We start from the raw sequence: 19692 nt of genomic DNA, 5'->3' as shown, positions 1-19692 counted from the left end.
GATCGCTACCCACTTCTAACGTAACTACCTCCACAAATCCCTCTAACCCTTCCATTCCACCATACTCATGGATCACAATCACATTACACACGTACACTACAAACCTTGATCTTTCTCTCACCCTCTCGCCAATCACACCCCTCACCATACCCACACCCGTCGACATTACCATAGAGTCCGCCACAGCAGTTGGCATCACCACCGTCCTTCCAGCCCACCGGCACATGTCCCACACCATTCAACACACAGCCACCACCACCACTATCCCCCTCGCCTTCGAACGCACCGGCGCGTCGTCTACGCTGTTCGCACCTGGTGTTCACGATTTCGCCAATGCCACTACCCTAGCCCCCACGCCTACTCATCTATCGTTGACGCCCAGCTTCTCAAAGTTTTCTCAATCTCTTTTCGCTGCTCCTCCACATGCCGCGAGCGCCACCCAGAATCCTTTCGTCGTTGCCGGCGTCGCATCTCGCGAAGTAACCCCAGATTCTCTCCAATGGTTCCAGCACCCGTCTCCCACGTCACTACGGCTTTATCCTCGGACACCACCCTAAATGCCACTCCAACTCCACACAGGTCGGTACCCCCAGTTATTAATTTTATAGATGAAGCTTCTTCCCCTAGATTCCCGGGCCATCATACTCTGGACCCACTGTACCTCGTGAGATCCAATCCAAAATTTCTAATTCCGATTTAATGTCTTTAAATGAATGGTTGGAGGAGGGGGTCAGGATGATTATACCAGGCAGTACTGATAATATAACCGAGCCTCCTCGCCCGCTTCTGGTGGTCGTTCATTTTCACTCAGTCTAGGCAACCCCACTGTACCTCGTGGGATCCAATCCAAAATTTCCAATTCCGATTTAATGTCTTTAAATGAATGGTTGGAGGAGGGGGTCAGGATGATTATACCAGGCAGTACTGATAATATGACCGAGCCTCCCCGCCCCCTTCTGGTGGTCGTTCATTTTCACTCGGTCTAGGCAGGTCTGTTATTCCCCCTTCAGTCGTTAGTAGTCAAATTCCTCAATGCCTATAATGCAGTGCCTTACCAACTTACTCCAAATGTGCATAGACTCTTAACCCGCTTCCTTACTAGATGTCGTGAGATTAGGATACCACCTACTTTACCTCTGTTTTTGCACTTGTTCAATGTGGGTCAAATGGGCACTTTCTTACATCTCTACCCTGTCCTGGGCTATACCTTTTTTACTTCTCTCCCTTCTCGGAAAAATTGGAAAGAAAAGTACGTATTCTCGTAGAGTACGCGAATGATGCTGTAGGGATTGGTTTTGCGAACACTTGGTCTTCCCGTATCAACCACTTCACACCACCCTCTTATCCTAGCCTGGAAACCCACCGAGCCCAAATATGCGTCGTCGGCCCGTATGACTATAGGCGATAATACGCCCCGATTCACATTTACAAGCTTAGTGACCAACTACCATTCTGTAAGTTTTGCACCTTTACTTCTTTTATTTTATTTTATATATTTTATTACTAACCATAATGTCTTTCCATAGATGCCTTAGCGCCTCTTACCAGCACTGCCCAGATATACTGGGCGTACCGTACTCGCGGTTAAGCAACCTCACATCCCCTTTCAATGACGACGATTTTTCGACAGGTATTCTGCCAAACCCCGCCCTAGATGGTCTTTTGTCCACCATGATGGAGATCGAGAATTGGAATCCCCCTTAACCTCCAGAACATCCACCCAACTTAGATTCGGTACACGCCACAGCTCACATGCCTACTACCAGCGAGCGCCCTCCTCAATCCTCACCTCGCCCTTCCTCGGAACGTGATGAGTACGAGCCACATGATCCTTTACATGCGAGGGGTTCTACTGACACAGAACCTCGGGCCCTACAACCTTACAAGCCTAGCCACATAGACTTCATCCGCCGGAGTGTAAAGGATATGGTGCCACCAACCAAGCGATTTTGAATGGATAGCAGCCCCATGGATGCACTCGGTTCCCATTTGGTAGGCGATACCATGAATGTACGTATCTCCCCTCAATTTTTTTATCTGTGCGTACCATACCTTTCTATATTTGCCTTGCACCTTCTTCTTAAGCCAATAGGCCCCCCCTGATTGTGCTAACGACTTCTCTCCTTATTTCCCCCCCCCCTCTTTGTCAGGTAACCATGCAGGCCATTGGACTTTAGCAACGCTTGTAGGAAGCCTCACGGGAATTTTCTGACTCTGAACAAGCATGAATAGCATTGGCGGATGACTTGGAGCAATCGGAGCAAACTTACAGTTAATTGCGAGCTGCTCATGATGTCTTACAGTCATATCATAACATCCTCCATGATAATCGCACACGCAATAAGTAGGAATACTAGGCTTTGCAAGAACGATGCAGACAATAAGAGATTAATCACACTACATCTCTGCAGACAGTTATCCAGGTTTGGCGGGGTTCCGAGGATTTCATTCGTGTCGCTGAGGAGCATGCCATATCACGTATGCCTACATTGTTACATGCATGGTTGACTGCCCCTTATATGTCAGGTCAGCTCTTGGTGGACGCTATGGCAGGTTGGCAGGAGGCTTAGGATTATTGCCAGTTCACGTGTCCTCTTTCGGTACAGATCCTTCATGGCTTGATCACGACACTGGGCGGTAGAGTCGCCATGGCCCTCTTGTGGAGATATGGTTGCGAGAGACAGACGAGGGTCAAACTCGCATAGTACGTGAGGGCGAGGACGTTTTCTATATGGGGCAGCAACAGATGCAGGAGTTTTTATATGGTAAGCTGAATCGTCGATTTTCCTCATTTCGTGTATCCGGATGGAAATTGCCCGAAGTTTAGCTTCTTCAACAACCTCCGCCACCTATGGCACCTACCTCGGCGTCCACACTTGCTAGTGCCTTCCTGATTAACCAAAAAGGGCGAGAGCTAGAGTAACTTCATCTACTGATATACCTTTCGAGTAGTTGTCCTTCGAGCCAGCTACAGGTGGTACGAGTGTGGTTGAGAGTGTGGATCCCTCAGTCCTTCGAGCCAGCTACAGGTGGCTATATGATCCCTTGTAGTTTTGGTCTATCGGACTCGGCTAAAGGTTCTGCCGCGCCACTTCTTTAGGTGAGCTGGGGGCTTGTCCCAATCACTTAGTTATTTTCCCCTATGTTTTTATACTATTTTGCACTTTGTGCAGCCTTCGTTTTCGCCTTATTGACAAATGAACTCCTTTATACTTGCATGCTGATGAACCGACTTCTTTTCCCTTGTAAGCTTTAATGAAATTTCGTATGCCACAGGTTTTAGAGCTCATACCCCATTAACCTGGACGTCCTAGTGTGTGAGCCGCCTGCTGCCTCATGCTAGCACCACGCACTATTCATTTTTGTTGTACGCTAGGTTGCGTACCTTGCCTTGTAAGCCCATGTGGAGGGGTATACACCCCGTGTCTCAAGGATCGCGTTCCATTGACCATCATCCCGAATCTGTAAGAAGTCCCTACACTGTCCACCGTACCAGCTCAATCATCACAACAAGAGTTCAATACACAAGGAATCTTAAGAGACAAAGCAAATGAATAGATTCCACAAGAAATGTATTCAACAATGAAGTAGCTCAATCAATAGCTCAAGTCAAGGAATTCTCAATGCTAGGATACAATAAGAGTATAAGCTCACAACGATAGTTCAAACGGATATCAAGAGAGAAATACAAGAAGAGTATTCCAAAGGTAATGACTCAACAACAAAAGATTTCAACGAAGTGTCACAACTGATAGATAAGCTCAAGTTATCAATTCAATCAAGAATCAAGTATAGAATATCACAAGGAATCATACTAGCATCAAGAAACAACATGCTAATACATAAGTCAAAGAGAAATCACAAAGGTTCATACGAACATCATAGACTTCATCAAATAATCCAACGAATAGCAATATTGGATATTAATCACGATTCAAGACTCCAAATCCTTACCATTGAGTTCATAATACATCGCTCTAGACTTACGTAACATCAACAAATACGCGGGGAACAACAAAACAATAAGCCAACAAACATCGTACTAGAGGGTGGTTTTGGCGGGTGGAAAAGGTGCCGCCGAACTCCCTTGGTGTACCAGTGGGGGGTTCTGGCGGGTCCCAAACCACCTGCCGGAACACCCCCCCCCCCCCCCGAACCTTGTACCCGGCGGGTGTTTCTGGCGAGTGTGCCACTACTCGCCCGAAGTGCTCGCTGGTACGTCGAATGGTAGAGAAAAAGGGGACTGAGGCCCAATCCCTATAAACAACGCTAATGATGGTTTTATAATGACCGGGTCCACCATAAACCAAATAAAGAAATATAAAATAGGGGTAGGAAGATAATAATTTTATTACCAGGGCGTGAGGCCCAATAAATTTATACAGAAACCCCAAGGGACCGGGCCAAAGAATGGCGGCCCAACAAAATAAATAAATAAGCAGAATAACTTAAACTAAGAAATTGATAAATAAATAAATAAATTACCCCAAGGATTGAACCTTGACCAATCAGTTGGAAAAGAAAAACTCAGACCACAAGGTAAGAGAGGTCTCTGTGTTTTTCTTAGTGCCCTAAACAGATAACAAGCCCCCCACCCATTTATACTGTTACAGGACACCCCCCCCCCCCTCCCCAAAGTCGTCCACGTGTACGATATCCTGCACACGTCCACCACTACCACCCACGTGTCCCATCTCCTTGGGCCGTACGTCAACCACCACCCCTACCCACGCGCCATCCCCGGCGTTTGACACCTTGCAAACCGATCGCCGCACACCACCCTGCATGCCAGCTGCCACACCGTATGTCGATCGCCATGCAAACCGATCGTCGCACACTACCCTGCATGTAGGGGTGACCACGGTTCGAACCGTAACCGTTACTGTGCTAACCGAACCGGAACTGTCTGTACGGTTTCGATTTCGGTTCCGGAACTGAAACTGTAAGGTTACGATTCCAGTTATAGAAAATTAGGAACCGGACGGTTCCGGTTTGGAACCGTAAAATTTAAAATAAAATAAATAAAATAATATGGCCAGTAGGCCACTGGCCCAGAGGCCTACTAGCCAATTTATTTGTTTGTTGCCACATGCAACAAAAAATATACACATACCATACAATTTCTTAATTAAAAAAAAAAAATTGAAATTCCGGTTAGAACCGACGATTCTAACCTGAACCGGAACGTTTTATTAAGGTTCCGGTTCCGGTTCGTCTATTTCCAGAACCGGAACCGGAAATGTGGTCATTCCTACCTGCATGTCAGCTGCCACGTCGCATGTCGATCGACATACACGCCCGCCATGCATACCAACCCACTCCTCTCGCCGTACGTCGCATCATCCGCCGCCACACCAGAACTCCATCCGCGCCGCCACATCGTACGCCTACCCAAACCGTCACACCGCCAACATCCTAGCCAGGCAATCTGAGACGGCTTCTTCCACCCTCGGGCGCCAGCGCTTCCCTAGAGACCATCATGCCCCTAGCGCTCCTTATTTGCGCCGGCGACGACCACCACCGACCAGCCCAACCCCCCTCCCACCTCTCGGAGCGCCTTCTAACTGCCACCCAATGCCAAGTGGGCCAAGCCCAACCCCCAATATCCCATTAATATTAAACTTAGTATTACCATATAAAATTTATATATTTAGAAACTACATTAAAAGAACTATTAAACAGAAACATTTATTGCCCGACAGAGCATTTGGAATGATATAAATCACGATAACTCAGTGACTCAACAGACAGGGCAAAAACCTTGTTCTCTTCTCCCAAATATTGTCTACTGAACCAGTGGGTTAAGCCCGTACGGGCAACAATTCTATTATAATATTCTCCCAACTATGCTATTATAACCGTTAAGACAATTGCACGTTGGGGAAAAATTATAGTCCATAATCAGACAATTACACCTGGGAGAAAAATTATAGTCCATAATCTTGTAAGTTTAAATCTCCGTCTAACCGTTTTAGACTCAATGTTCAATATAGATTTAAGGTTATATCCATAAAATTAAAATTGATTAAAGGAAAAATGTTACTTAGGTCATAAATTTCACTATTTTGACATGATTTTATTGTATTTACACCATGGTTGCAAAAATCGCGTAATCGACGCCTAGGCGCTAGGCTGCTGCCGGCCGCCGCGAGGAAGGCCGGAATCGGCCTCCTCCGCGGCCGGCCGGTCAGTTCAGCGATTTATTTATTTATTTATTTGCATTGTAAAGTGTTAAAAGTTCGGGAAGGCATAAATTTTGACTCGGTTGGCCCTCTAATTTCTCCAAAAATGCTTCTTTTGCTCTTAATTTTATTTTTTTTTATGTATTTCGATGCTTTCAACAATATTCAAAACGATTTTACAACCACTCATGTAAATAATTTGTAAGAAAAAACTAGAGGAACCTTATGTTTTATTAGTGAATTTAATAATTTTTAATTTATTTATTTTTTATTTTTTTAAAATAAAATTTAAAAAATAAATTAAGAAATAAAAATAAAAAATCGGCTCATAGTCGTCTAACGGTTTTTGCAACCTTGATATACACATATTACTATCATTTAGTTCACACCCAAAATATAAATAAATAAATTACATATATATATTGATGGTTTTATTGGGACCGAGTCCACCATAAACCGGATATAGAAATATAGAACGGGGGTAAGCAAAGAATAGCTTTGTTACCCAGGACGATATGCCCAAAATAGTACGTACAAAGCCCGGAATGGCGGTCCAAATACAAAGAATAAGGTCCACGGGGTGGGTTATAGGAATCGAAGTCGGGTGAAAGGGTTGAGAGTATGAGATCAAGACCACTAGACTGCAGTGTTTGTTGTGTCTGCGTTGCCACTTGCTAAGGTTCCAGGACCCCTAATTATAGCATGCCCCTCTCCTTCCTTGGTGTCCATGTGTCCCACGTAGTCACTCGCCACTCCCCTGTTTATCGCCATTGCTGCACATACGCCGCGTCACCGCCATCCGCGCGATTCCTCCCGCCTAAGCCTTGCGCACCGCCCCAGCGGCCCGCGCGCGAGGGTGCTGGCAGTCGCACTGCCGCAGTCCCAACAATGCCAGCCCATCAAGTACATGGCCCATGCCCAATATCCCCATCATATATATATATATATATATATATATATATATATATATATATATATATATATATATATATATATATATATATATATAAGCATTCAAATGCGAAGGAAGGCTTTAAGTAAAAAATAGGGTTAAATCTCAACCATAGATCTTGTCCAAATCAACAGTCCAGAATGATGAAGAATTGAAAAATACGCGTTGGTATTATTGTAATTTTGTGTAGGTATGTTTAGATGTTCAACATTTTCCTTCTTCAAGTGCATATTTTTCTTTCTTTGCGTGCATATGTTTTGTCTTAGTACATAGTTTCTCCCTTTGAGTGCACACCTTTGTGACTTCGAGTACATATTTATGTGCCTTGAAATGCACATTTTTGTGCCTTCAAGTGCAAAATTATGAGTCAATGTTTATTATATCTGTTGCCTTCTTTTGCAATAAGGTATAACTAAATTTTTAATGAAATTTGTGAGATTTACAAACAATTTGTAAGGGTAATTGCTTCAATAACACTTATATTTAATAACTCCTCCTTTTTGGTATCATAATTCCTTAAATTGCACTTCTTTGTGCCTTCGAGTGCAGAAGTTTGTCCTTCAAGTGCGTACTTCAGTGCCTTCAAGTGCACGTTTTTTTGCCTTCGAAGTACACAATTATGGACTAGTATTTATTATATCTTTTGCATTCTTTTCAACAATACATAACTAAATTTCTAATGAAATTTGTGAGATTTTCAAACGATTTGTATGGGTAATTGCTTCAATAACATTTAAGTTGAATAACTCACTTTTTTGGCACTATAATTGCTTCAATTGTATATCTTTGTGCCTTCGAGTGCAAAATTTTGGCATTCGAGTGCACATTTTTGTGCCTTCGAGTGCAAAATTTTGGCATTCGAGTGCACATTTTTGTGCCTTCAAGTGCATATTTTTTCAAAATTCGAAGTGTAAATTTTTTTAAAGAGATGTAGATCTGGACGGAATTAATGGCTGAGATTTGTGCGCATTTTTCACTTGAGAAATCCTCGGCGGTCCTGGACATATATATATATATATATATATATATATATATATATATATATATATATATATATATATATATATATATATATATATATATATATATATATATATATATATATATATATATATATATATATATAGACGCGCACACACACACACACTATACTATACTAATAAGAGCCAAAGAGAGTTAGACCTATAATGGGTAGAAAAAATGACGGTCAAATTTTTTAATCAAATGAATGGCTCAGATTGATCAGATTTTAATTTTTCCTTGAGATTTTTTAATTTATACTTAGTTATATGATTGACCGTTAACTTTTCAGTTAAATATTATCTTTTCCGTTAATTTATGTCAATTCACCGTTAACTTACTCATCGATTTCAATAAGAAAGGTCTTAGGTTTGAACCTCATCCTAATCAACGTTGGCATAATTAGTACTCTATTTTACTCTTATTAAATTAAATAGTAATTTAGTAGCTACAACAAAAAATAGCACATATCCAAAAAAATATTCATTATCAATAAATTAAATGAGAGAAATAATTTTATTAGTTATATTGTCTTTATTTTTCTCCAATATAAAAATTCTTTACATTCAAATTTATCAATTGATTATATTCGCTACATTGTCCCTACAATGTCTTTATTCAAAAGAAAAAATTCATTATCAATAGATTAATTGAGAGAAATAATTTCATTACTTATATTGTCTATATTTTTCTCCAATGTAAAAATTCTTTACATTCAAATTCATCAATTGATTATATTCATTATATTGTCTATTATTTTTTTTTTGCGCAGTACTTTTTAATTAAATATCAAAGTTATAATACAAAATAATGCTATATATTTATTTACCAAGTATTTTATTAATACCATAACAAAATTAAAAATATATATATATAATTAATAAAGCCAATCATATTAACTACTTGAGGGAGATAATTTTGATGATTTCTGAGACGATGGAAGAAAAGCTCTCGACATAGCGTTTGACGGAGGATCACGACTTATTGGAACGGAGCACGAAGAAGTCTAAGTGGAACGAGGCGTCTGAGGAGATCGCACCGATCGTGAGCCCTGACGCCGGGATGACGGAGGTGGAGATAGTGCAAGAGACACGAGGGACGCGATGGTAGTGGGCGGCGAGATGGAGCCGATGACGGATCCATCTGTCGTGATTTCTCAGGTGCTGACGATCGTGCCTGAATCAACTCTGGAACCAATGTCCCTGAGACGCACGTACGCAGAAAGCGTGACTGGACGGAGCGCGGCCAGTTTGGAGCCCCATCGTTGCGCATTAGATCAGGCAGATGAACACAAAGATATTGCAGCGGAGGAAGATGATAATCCTATGTGTCCTACTATCAGATTAACGAAGGAGGAGGTGGAGAAGATCAGGGGCCCATGGCAAAAGGCGCTTATCATCAAGGTTATGGGCAGGCGGGTAGGATATGCGTATATGCTCCGGAGGCTAACGGCGATGTGGAAACAGAAAGGCAGTTCAGACTTGATTGCCATTGCGAATGATTACTACCTGGTACGTTTTGGATTTATTGATGACTCAGAATTCGCGATGTATGAAGGACCATGGATGGTGTTGAATCACTATCTAATAGTGAAGCCATGGGAGCCAGACTTTGATCCGATGAATGACACCACTGAGAAGGTGCTCGTTTGGGCCAGGGTTCCATACATTCCTGTCGAGTATTATGATATAATCTTTCTTAGGAAGCTTGGGAATCGAATCGGACGTACAATACGCGTTGATCAAGCCACCAGTATTGTGTCTCGAGGTATGTTTGCAAGGATTTGCGTGGAGGTTGATATGCGAAAGCCTCTTATTTCTAAATTTACATACGAAGGCAAGCTGAGGAATGTGGCTTACGAAGGCATACACTTGGTATGCTTTTCATGTGGTCTGCATACACATGCGAAAGACGGTTGTCCGTGGTTACGCATGCCGGTGGTAGAGCCTGGAGGTGCTGGAGCATACACATGCGAAAGACGGTTGTCCGTGGTTACGCATGCCGGTGGTTACGCATGCCGGTGGTGGAGCCAGCATGTTTACACGATCCCACCCAATGAGACGAACGAGCCACAGACCCCAAGGTCATATTCGGAGTCTGGATGATCGCGCCTCAACGTAAGGGCAGGCCTCCAACATCTTCTTATGATCGTAACCAGCGCTCGGGGAGCAACCGTGGGGGAGGAACCAAAACTAGAGATGACGCTGGCATTTAAGTGTCCAGGTTCGCGCCCTTGTCTACGGGTGACGGCGATGTGGCTGTTGAAAAGGCAGTACGTGTCCTTACAGAGACACCTGGGGATGCCACGAGGGACGAGCAACCAGTCACGGCTGAGGATGGTGACAAAGCAATACCTCGGAGTAGCCAATTGCAATCAACAGTGGGAGATAAGAGCAGGAGACCGAACGTGATAGCTAGAGAGAAGCAAATCTTGAATGAGCCATCGCAACCGTAGGGGATGGCCATCGCTGTTTCGTCATCTGAGCATAGAACGAGGTGGGCAAGTGGTGGCAGGTCCAGACGCGCGGTGGAGGAGGACAAACACGTCATTGTCAGGGGTGCGCAAGACGGTATGCTGATCAGGTCGTCGCGTGTCTATGTGGGAGACACGGGAGGCGCGGCTCCTTCGCCGGTGTGGGAATCTTCAAAAGAGCATTTTGGGGATCCACTAGAACATATAGGTGACGAGGGAGATGTGGTCATGGACCTCGATGAGGCTCTTGCACAGCGCGAAAATGGAGGTAACGGGGGTGCTAAATGAGCATCCCTGCTTTTGGTTTTCTTTTCTGCGTTTGGTTTTGCCTGGTTATTTCTGTTTGTTTTTCCTTTCTTGCCTCCCTATTTTGTTTTTATGAATTGTATATTTTGGAATTGTCAGGGTGCCCCTATTTTGTTTTTATGAATTGCATATTTTGGAATTGTCAGGGTGCGGGTGGCAAGCGGTTCCTGCGCCCCCTTAATCACCTCATCAAGACTCACAAGCCATGCATCTTGGGGCTCTTTGAGGCCAAGGTTTTGGGGGTTCATGCAAATGAAATCGGCAATAAAATTGGTTTCGAGGATTGGATACGTGTTGAAGTCGTTGGTTTCAGCGGTGGCATCTGGGTCTTTGTGAAGGACCCACTGCGGATCTCGATTCAACATACTCACCCTCAGTTTATTCTTTTGCAGGTGAAGACAGATAACCAGCCGCCTTGGTGTCTGGCCCCTGTTTATGGGAGCCCAGCACACTATCTGTGCCGACGACTTTGGAAGGACCTCAGACATTCGGTGCAAGGTATCATGGGACCTTGGCTCACAGCGAGAGATTTCAATTCGGTCGTCAATAAGGACGAGACTAGAGATTATAGCGTCTTTTCTTCACATCGGGCTTCGGATTTCACAAATTGAATCCAAGAAGAAGGGCTCGTATATCTGGGTTTCTCGGGGCCCACGCTCACTTGGGTGAAAGATGGGAACATGGATACCTTCAAGGGAGTGCGCCTGGATAGGGCCATGTGCAAAACTGACTGGCGTACCAGATTTCCAGATGCGCGGGTTATTCACTTAGCACGGATTGCCTCCGACCATGCACCGATTTTAGAACAGGTGGGAGTGGAACAGAGAACTTTGACACCGACGCCTTTCATCTTCCAGGCAGCCTGGCTCACCCATGCTGATTTGTGTGGAGTAGTACAGTGTGCTTGGAAGTCTGAACGAAGCCTTCTAGAGAACACGAAAGACCTGGTCAGTGTGCTAGCGAGGTGGAATAAGGATTCCTTTGGCAATGTGTTAAAAAGGAAACGGTCTCTCACGGCAAGGATACTTGGTATTCAGAAGATCTTGGAAATAGGCTATCATAGGGGTCTCGCCAAACTCGAGGCTAGGCTAAAGGAGACTCTTGAAGACACCTTACACCAAGAGGAACTCATTTGGTTTCAGAAGTCTAAGGAAGACTGGATCTACTCTGGAAATAGGAACACAACTTTTTACCATGCAGCGGCTACAGTTCGTAAATCCCGAAACACAGTCCAAAGACTAATGAATGACGAGGGAGCCTGGCTTTCCAAAGACACTAAGCTTCGAGAGCACATCCGAACTTTCTATGTCCACCATTTCTCGAAGGATGCCGCGGAGGACACGAGGGCCCAGATGTGTGCGATTTTTCCCCGCATTAGCAACCTGGATTGGGTATGCTTCAACAGGATGGTCACGATTGACGAAGTCCACAATGCGCTCAAGGATATGAAGCCGTTTAAGGCGCCAGGGCCAAATGGCTTTCTGGCGGGTTTTTATCAGCACATGTGGGACGTAATAGGTGCTGACATGTTTAGGCTGGTAAGGGAGGCCTTCACGACAGGGACTTTTCCAACAGATATTAACGATACCCTCATTGCTTTGATCCCCAAAGTTCGGTCCCCAGAGACTATCAAACAATTTAGACCTATTAGTCTTTGCAATGTCAGTTACAAGATCATCACCGAGACGATAACAAACAGAGTGAAGCGCATCTTTCCCAAGATTGTGGGGCCTTTTCAAATTTCTTTTGTCCCTGGGCGCCAGATTTCGGACAATGTCTTTATCTTCCAGGAATTTATGCACACCATGCGCCAAAAGCGAGGCACGAAGGGATATATGGCGATCAAACTTGACCTAGAGAAAGCCTATGACGATCTGTCTTGGAATTTCATTCAGGACACCTTAGAAAAAATGAGTTTTACAGCGATGATAAGGGACCTCATGATGAATTGTATTAGAACATCTAGGTTGTTAGTCATTTGGAACGGGGAACGTCTGGAGTCCTTCCACCCTGAGCGGGGCATTCGGCAGAGCGATGGTATGTCACCGGAAATCTTTGTGTTGTGCATGGAAAGACTTAGCCAATCTATTATCCTCGAAGCCATGAATAACAATTGGAAAGGTATAAAACTTGCACCTATGGTCTTGTTCTAACTCATTTATGTTTTGCAGATGACATGGTCCTGTTCACGGAGGCGTAAGACGAACAGGTAGAGGTAGTCAAACAGTGTTTGGACCGCTTCTGTAGGGCATCGGGGCAGAAAATTAGTCTGAGTAAGTCTCAAGTCTTCTTCTCAAAGAACATGGACCCCGCACGTAGATATCATTGCAAGTCACCTGCAAATATCTCGAACCAATGACCTGGGCAAGTACTTGGGGGTTCCTGCCCTTCATGGTCGAGTTACTAATGCCACTTATTCAGATTTACTTGACAGGATTAAACTTTGTCTTTGGCAGGAAGGGCCGTTCTGGCCAAATCAGTTCTGAATGCCATACTCGCCTACACCATGAAAACGAAAGCCCTCCCAAAGAGTATTTGCTTGGAAATAGAGAAGCGGACGAGGAAGTTTATCTGGGGTGCCAAAGGAACGGAGAACAAGTTAAGTCTAGTAAATTGGGAGCTGGTCACGACTAGTAAGGATGATGGGGGGTCTGGGCGTGAATCGCCTTCAGGAGATGAACGCAGCATATATGGCTAAACTGGGCTGGAGGCTTAAGGCGGAGACTGACAGCTTATGGGCACAGACCCTTACCACGAAATACAACAGGATGTGAGGGATTCAAAGTAAGGTGTCGGGTAGACGCAATCTCTCGAACATTTGACGAGGCATATCAGCGGCTTCGGACCTTATGGAAAAGCACCTGACATGGGTTGTTCGTAACGGGAAGTCGACCAAGTTCTGGATGGACGCTTGGATCACGCCAGAGCCTCTTTTCAGCCAGCTCACCACACCTCTAGTCCTCCCAGTTCTTTATGAAAACATAAGAGACTTCTGGGATGACCAACGAGGATGGAAATGGGAAATTTTGGAAGACAAGCTGCCAATGGAAGTGAGAGAGAGAACGACGAGTTTCATTCTAGTAGAACATATGCCGGATGGGATTGGTTGGGGACTGGACTTCAAAGAGAAATTCTCTATCCGATCGGCATACAACAAGGCGGTGGACAATGCGCCCAACACCGACGATGGCCAATGGCAAAGGATTTGGAGCCTACGGGTTTCGACGAATATAAGCATGTTTATTTGGCTCGTCCGTCATGGGAGGATCCTCACCAATGTCGAGCGAGCGAGACGCAAGCTAACGACTAACATGTGTTGTTTACGTTGTGCAGGTAAGTCAGAGGACCTTGATCATTTCTTCAGGTTCTGCCCGGCGACTGAGTGCATTTGGGAGATGGCCATCCAACAGCGCTTGAATGCTCATCTGTGATCCTTGGCTTGGAGTGACTGGTTAGAGACAAACCTGAAAGGTGACGTGAGGTATGGCTTTGGAGATGATTGGCCAGAGAGGTTCTGCATGCGACTCTGGTGGATTTGGCGCTGGCGCAACAATGAGATCTTCAGATAACAGAGTACAGCGATAGGACAGAAATTGAAGTGGCTCAATCAACATGATGCAGAGATCAAGGCAGCTTTTGCAAGGCGCACGACTCAAGCTAAGGGGTGCAACTCACCTATGGATGTTCGAGTGGGATGCATGGAGGAAGCCTGACAATGGTTGGTTGAAGCTAAATACTGATGGCTGTAGCAAAGGAAATGGCGCAGCTGGTTGTGGGGGTTTACTCAGGGACTCGATTGGGAACTGGTGCCAAGGTTTCACTCTAAATATCGGCCATTGCCAAGCCATGGAAGCCGAAGCTTGGGAGATTTTACAAGGTCTGTATATGGCGGTGGATTATAAACGCTACGAGACTGGTGGTGGAATGCGATTCGAGAAGGATCGTTGAAACTCTTTGCCAGCCTATGGAGTACCACGCTGATACCAGCAATGTTATCAGGCAATGCTGGCGAGTGGCTGAGCAGATTCACGAGGTGGCTTACGTGCATGTCTTCAAAGAAGGAAACAAGGCAGCTGATAGCCTAGCTACGTCAGCGTTCTCATATCCGATTGGCCTTTGCATTCTAGCTGACACACTCCAGGATTTAAAGGATGTAATCCGGCTTGACAAGCTGGGCGCGAACGTCGTCAGACGCGTCCCCAGAGATACAACGGGGGTGCTTGGCCGTTTATAGTTTGTTTTGGGTATCCCCCTCCTGTTTAACCAAAAAAATATTAACTACTTGAAATCCGTTGGCAAAGAGAGTATTCAAATCACACAACAAATTGAAGTGGGAAACTATCTCGCAATGTCCTTGTTTGACAATCAGCAGTTAGCGGTTAGTGTTAGCGGATTTGACTAGCGAATTATATCAACGGTGAGTAAAAAGATATTTGAAAAAATTAGATGTTTAGATTAACATGTAAAATGGCCTAAGGGTATACATAATAATAATAATAATAATAATAATAATAATAATAATAATAATAATAATAATAATAATAATAATAATAATAATAATAATAATAATAATAATAATAATAATTGTTTTAAAAATAATAATAATAATAATAATTTAATAAAAGAAAAAAAACATATGGGGAGCCGAATGTTCGGCTCCCCTTAGTTTTGTCACTTTTTTCACATCGGTAGAAAAAGTGGCATGCGAGCTTTGAGACTCCTATAAAAGGAGCCTTAAGGCTCCAATTTAAAAATTAAGCTTGCTCATCCTTTGATGGGCAAGTAGTGATCCAGCGAAATTAGCTCTTGTTATTCAAGGAGTTGAAATGGCTCTACAGTAAACTTTTTTTTTTTTTTTTTTTTTTTTTAATATAGAGGTATTGGGAAATCATTCTCAAAAACGTTAAGTGAAAATGTAATAAATTGCAATGTTTGTATTTTCAATAGTTTGGAACAAATTGTTGAATAACCAAACACTTTTTTTAGCATTTTGATCTTTGGGTTACATTATAATTAAAAATTTTAAATTTTTACTACTTTATCTAAATTTCTTAAATTAGGAATTTTCTTTATCCATAATAATTTATTCAAAAATAATGATTTAACTAAATGAACACTGAGCAAAACACCTAAAGAACTGGTACCGTTGATTCATTCATTGATCTTGTATATATGTGCACCCTTTGCAACAAAAATACTTGGTTATTATTTAAAAAAATTTAGTAACAATTATAATGAATCTCCTATATTAAATTGTATTCATATACTATGAGTTACATATTTAAATAAACAAATTCAACATTAAATTACTTATGTATGAACTTCTCATATATAATCTTGTATTGATATACTTTCAAATATTTATTTAATTATAAATATTGGGCATTAACTCATTCGCGCAATGCGTGTAAAACTAATATAGGGTCAGGTTCCCGTGCGGGCATGGGGCCTCTAACCATTAGGTGTGGTGCATTTTTTTTGTGTGTGATACATTTGTGCATTTCATTCTCATGCATTTCGGAATGTTGTGTGTGCATTTATGCATAACTAATGGTGCAATCTTCACCGGCCACACGGGAAGCACCGACCATACTTTGTGCACACTCTCGAATAGTAACTGCGAGTTTAATTTCCTTCTTCACATAATAATAATAATAATAATAATAATAATAATAATAATAATAATAATAATAATAATAATAATAATAATAATAATAATAATAACAACAACTACAGCAACAACAACAACAACAACAACAACAATAATAATAATAATAATAATAATAATAATAATAATAATAATAATAATAATTCCTTTAAAAAAAAAGTACACATATTTTGCAAATCGTTTTCGTAGAATCAGGTAATAAAAGACAAATTGTTAAAATCGATTTCAACAATAAGATACATGTGCTCTTTGATGGTCAATTATTTGTGTTTCCCCTTAGCCTGTCAATAAGATTGACACATTATCACTTTTATGACCCGTTTGGTTCACGGAATAGGCCGGGAATGGCATAGCATTCCCAGTAATAGGCATATTCTTTTGTTTGGTAACCATTTCTATTATCAGGAATAGTATTCCTGGTAATAGCTTATTACCTCAAATAAGGTAATAGCTATTACTAGGGGCCCCCTGGTATTAGCCTATTACTGAACGCTCAGGAATAGATTTTAGAATCTATTTTTTTTTTTACCCCTTTCTTTAACCTAATTTTTTTTAGCTTATATATAAATTTATCCTATTTCACCACCGTCGTCACCACCACCACCATCACCGTCGCCGCCGCCACCACCACCACCACCACTACCACCACCGTCGCCGCCACCACCACCACCACCATCAGCACAACCGTCTCCGCCCCCACCACTGCCACTGCCACCACCATCGCCACCACACCAGCACCGCCACCGCCACCATCATATATTTTTATAAGGGTATTTATGTCTTTTAAAACATATTTCATTTCTATTACTTAAATCATCCAAACATTGTAATATAATTTCTAAATCTATTCCTTCCGCGAACCAAACAATAGAATACAATTCTTATTCTATTCCTTGCCTATTCCATTCCTTATGGAATAGCATTCCTATTACCTCAAAATTCATTCTGTGAACCAAACATGCTATTAGTGACTGCTCATTTTCAACATAAATACTAAAAACATATCCATGCATTTCAATTTCACTTTATAGTCTATTAGTTAATATTATGTTTAATAATGGTTTCAATTGATAACTAAATTTAATTCAAAGTTTTTAAAATATTCCAAAAATAAATATATTTTAAATATTTTGGATTTAAATTAATTAATTTTTAAATTTTTTAAAATTATATTTAATCAAATTAATAGTCGATGATTTTTTTTTAAGCAATAGTCGATGATTGAATATGAAAATATTACTATTCGAAAGAAATCAAAGTTATATTAATCTTAGAAATGTTGCATACAGATTGTAGTTGTTTGATTTTGGGTGGTTAGCTTTTCTGCACTATGATACGAGCACTTAATGCGTAGAATTCACTTGTTTATTGTAGAAATACGTGTAAATTAAAGTATTTTCCTTTTGCCTCAAAAAAAAAAAAAAAAAAAAAAAAGTATTTTCCTTTTGTTTTTTGATAATCCAGATTTTTCGGCTAGGCAACTTTCCGTTAACAACAAATCTTAAGTTCACTAGACCAACACTCTGGCATGTAAAGTATTTTATTTTAGAGTTAATACTATAAATGGTCCTCTAATAATTGGGCTAGTTCTCTTTTTAGTTTTCGATTTTCAATTCGATCAAATCATGTATCTTGACTTTCATTTTTTACCACAAATAATTATCTGTTAAAATTTTTGTTAAATGAATGTTAAATCTGAGGTATTATTATCAAATCAATTAATATGATTATGATTACCTCTTTTAGAGAATTATGTGGGTTAATTTAATATGATATGATCCATGGATTGCTCCTTTTGATTAATGTCAGGCATGCCTATGCCAATCCAAATATCCCAACACTATCAATTATAATTGTTAAATAAATACATTTTGGGGAAACTCCCAACCAAGTTGGCTAGGCAGTTTAGTTGATAACGACAAGTTTTCAAGTTTCAGCCGATATTGGCAACCTACCTATGTTGGCTTAATTACCTCATTATAGTCTTTTTTCTTATAGGGCACGAGGTGGGTTTCATCCAGAGCACTCCTATGTGTAATTGATATTGACTTTCGGTAAATTAAAAAAAATAAATGTATTTTGACAATATTAAAAAATAATTCTCTCTCATAGATTTTAATTCAATAAGAATGTAATCTCATTTTAACTATATATAAATAATAAATACTTTATATATTTATAAATCAACTTTATATTACTAACTCTTATTTATATATGTTATTTGATGGATGGTATACTAGGCCTAGACCTCATGGACCGGCCTAAGAAAGCAACTAGATCATGGAAGCCCAAGAAGGATACACAGTACGAAGTAACTTAGGAGTTTAATAAGGATTGGATTTATTATTCATACTATAATAAGGATTAGGCTTGTTATTCCCAATGTGATAAAGACTCCCAATATGAGGCAGTTTAGAACTCTTATTCCTTGTAGGGCTATAGGCCCAAAATACGTATAAATAGACCCCCATACATGGGGAAAAGGGAGACAATTTTTACTATTCACAAGCAATATTCACCAATACAAAATACCTATATTCTCTCAATATACTTTCTTCATATTTTTCCTATATTCTCATTATTTTAAAGGTAGTGTTGGCTTGCCATTGACTGCCCAAAATTCATAAAATCAACATTGGCGCCGTACGTGGGGATCGATACAAAAAGTTTACGTTTGGTCCCACAAACATAAAACACACACCAACAACTCTAATCATGTATGGTGACCACTCGACGTTGCACCCATATTGACCGGTCGATCCAGGATTTGAGAGAAACCCTCAGTCGGCTTGCATCTCACGTACCATCCGGCCGATCGACACTCCCCAGGAAAAATTACAATCTAGAAAACCCTCGAGAAGAAGAGGAGATTCATCCGAGCACACGCTCGTCGGTCTCTACCGTTCCACAGACCCAACCGGTCGAACTTTCTCATTCCATAGTGGAGGCCGTTGAGCACCTCCTGGAAGTCTTCCAGCGTGATTACATACTGAGAGGCGAGTCCCCACTGGATCCCCGTTGTCAAAATCACCCAGGTAGAGCAAACGACAGGGACAAACCGCCCGAGAGAACGCATGAATCGAATCCACCC

General features: G+C 41.6%; 1 long non-coding RNA gene across 1 annotated transcript; it reads left to right on the top strand.

Moving 5' to 3' along the window:
* The first annotated feature begins 8670 nt into the window (after nt 1-8670).
* LOC109190962 lies at nt 8671-19074 on the top strand. The gene is made up of 3 exons (XR_002055839.1): nt 8671-8684; nt 10896-10904; nt 18995-19074. It is a non-coding gene; the product is annotated as an uncharacterized LOC109190962 (long non-coding RNA).
* Nucleotides 19075-19692: the final 618 nt, after the last annotated feature.

The sequence above is a fragment of the Ipomoea nil genome, unplaced genomic scaffold (assembly GCF_001879475.1).
Source record: "Ipomoea nil cultivar Tokyo-kokei standard unplaced genomic scaffold, Asagao_1.1 scaffold1596, whole genome shotgun sequence".
Classification (NCBI taxonomy): domain Eukaryota; kingdom Viridiplantae; phylum Streptophyta; class Magnoliopsida; order Solanales; family Convolvulaceae; genus Ipomoea; species Ipomoea nil.
This window is presented reverse-complemented; position numbering and strand designations above follow the sequence as displayed.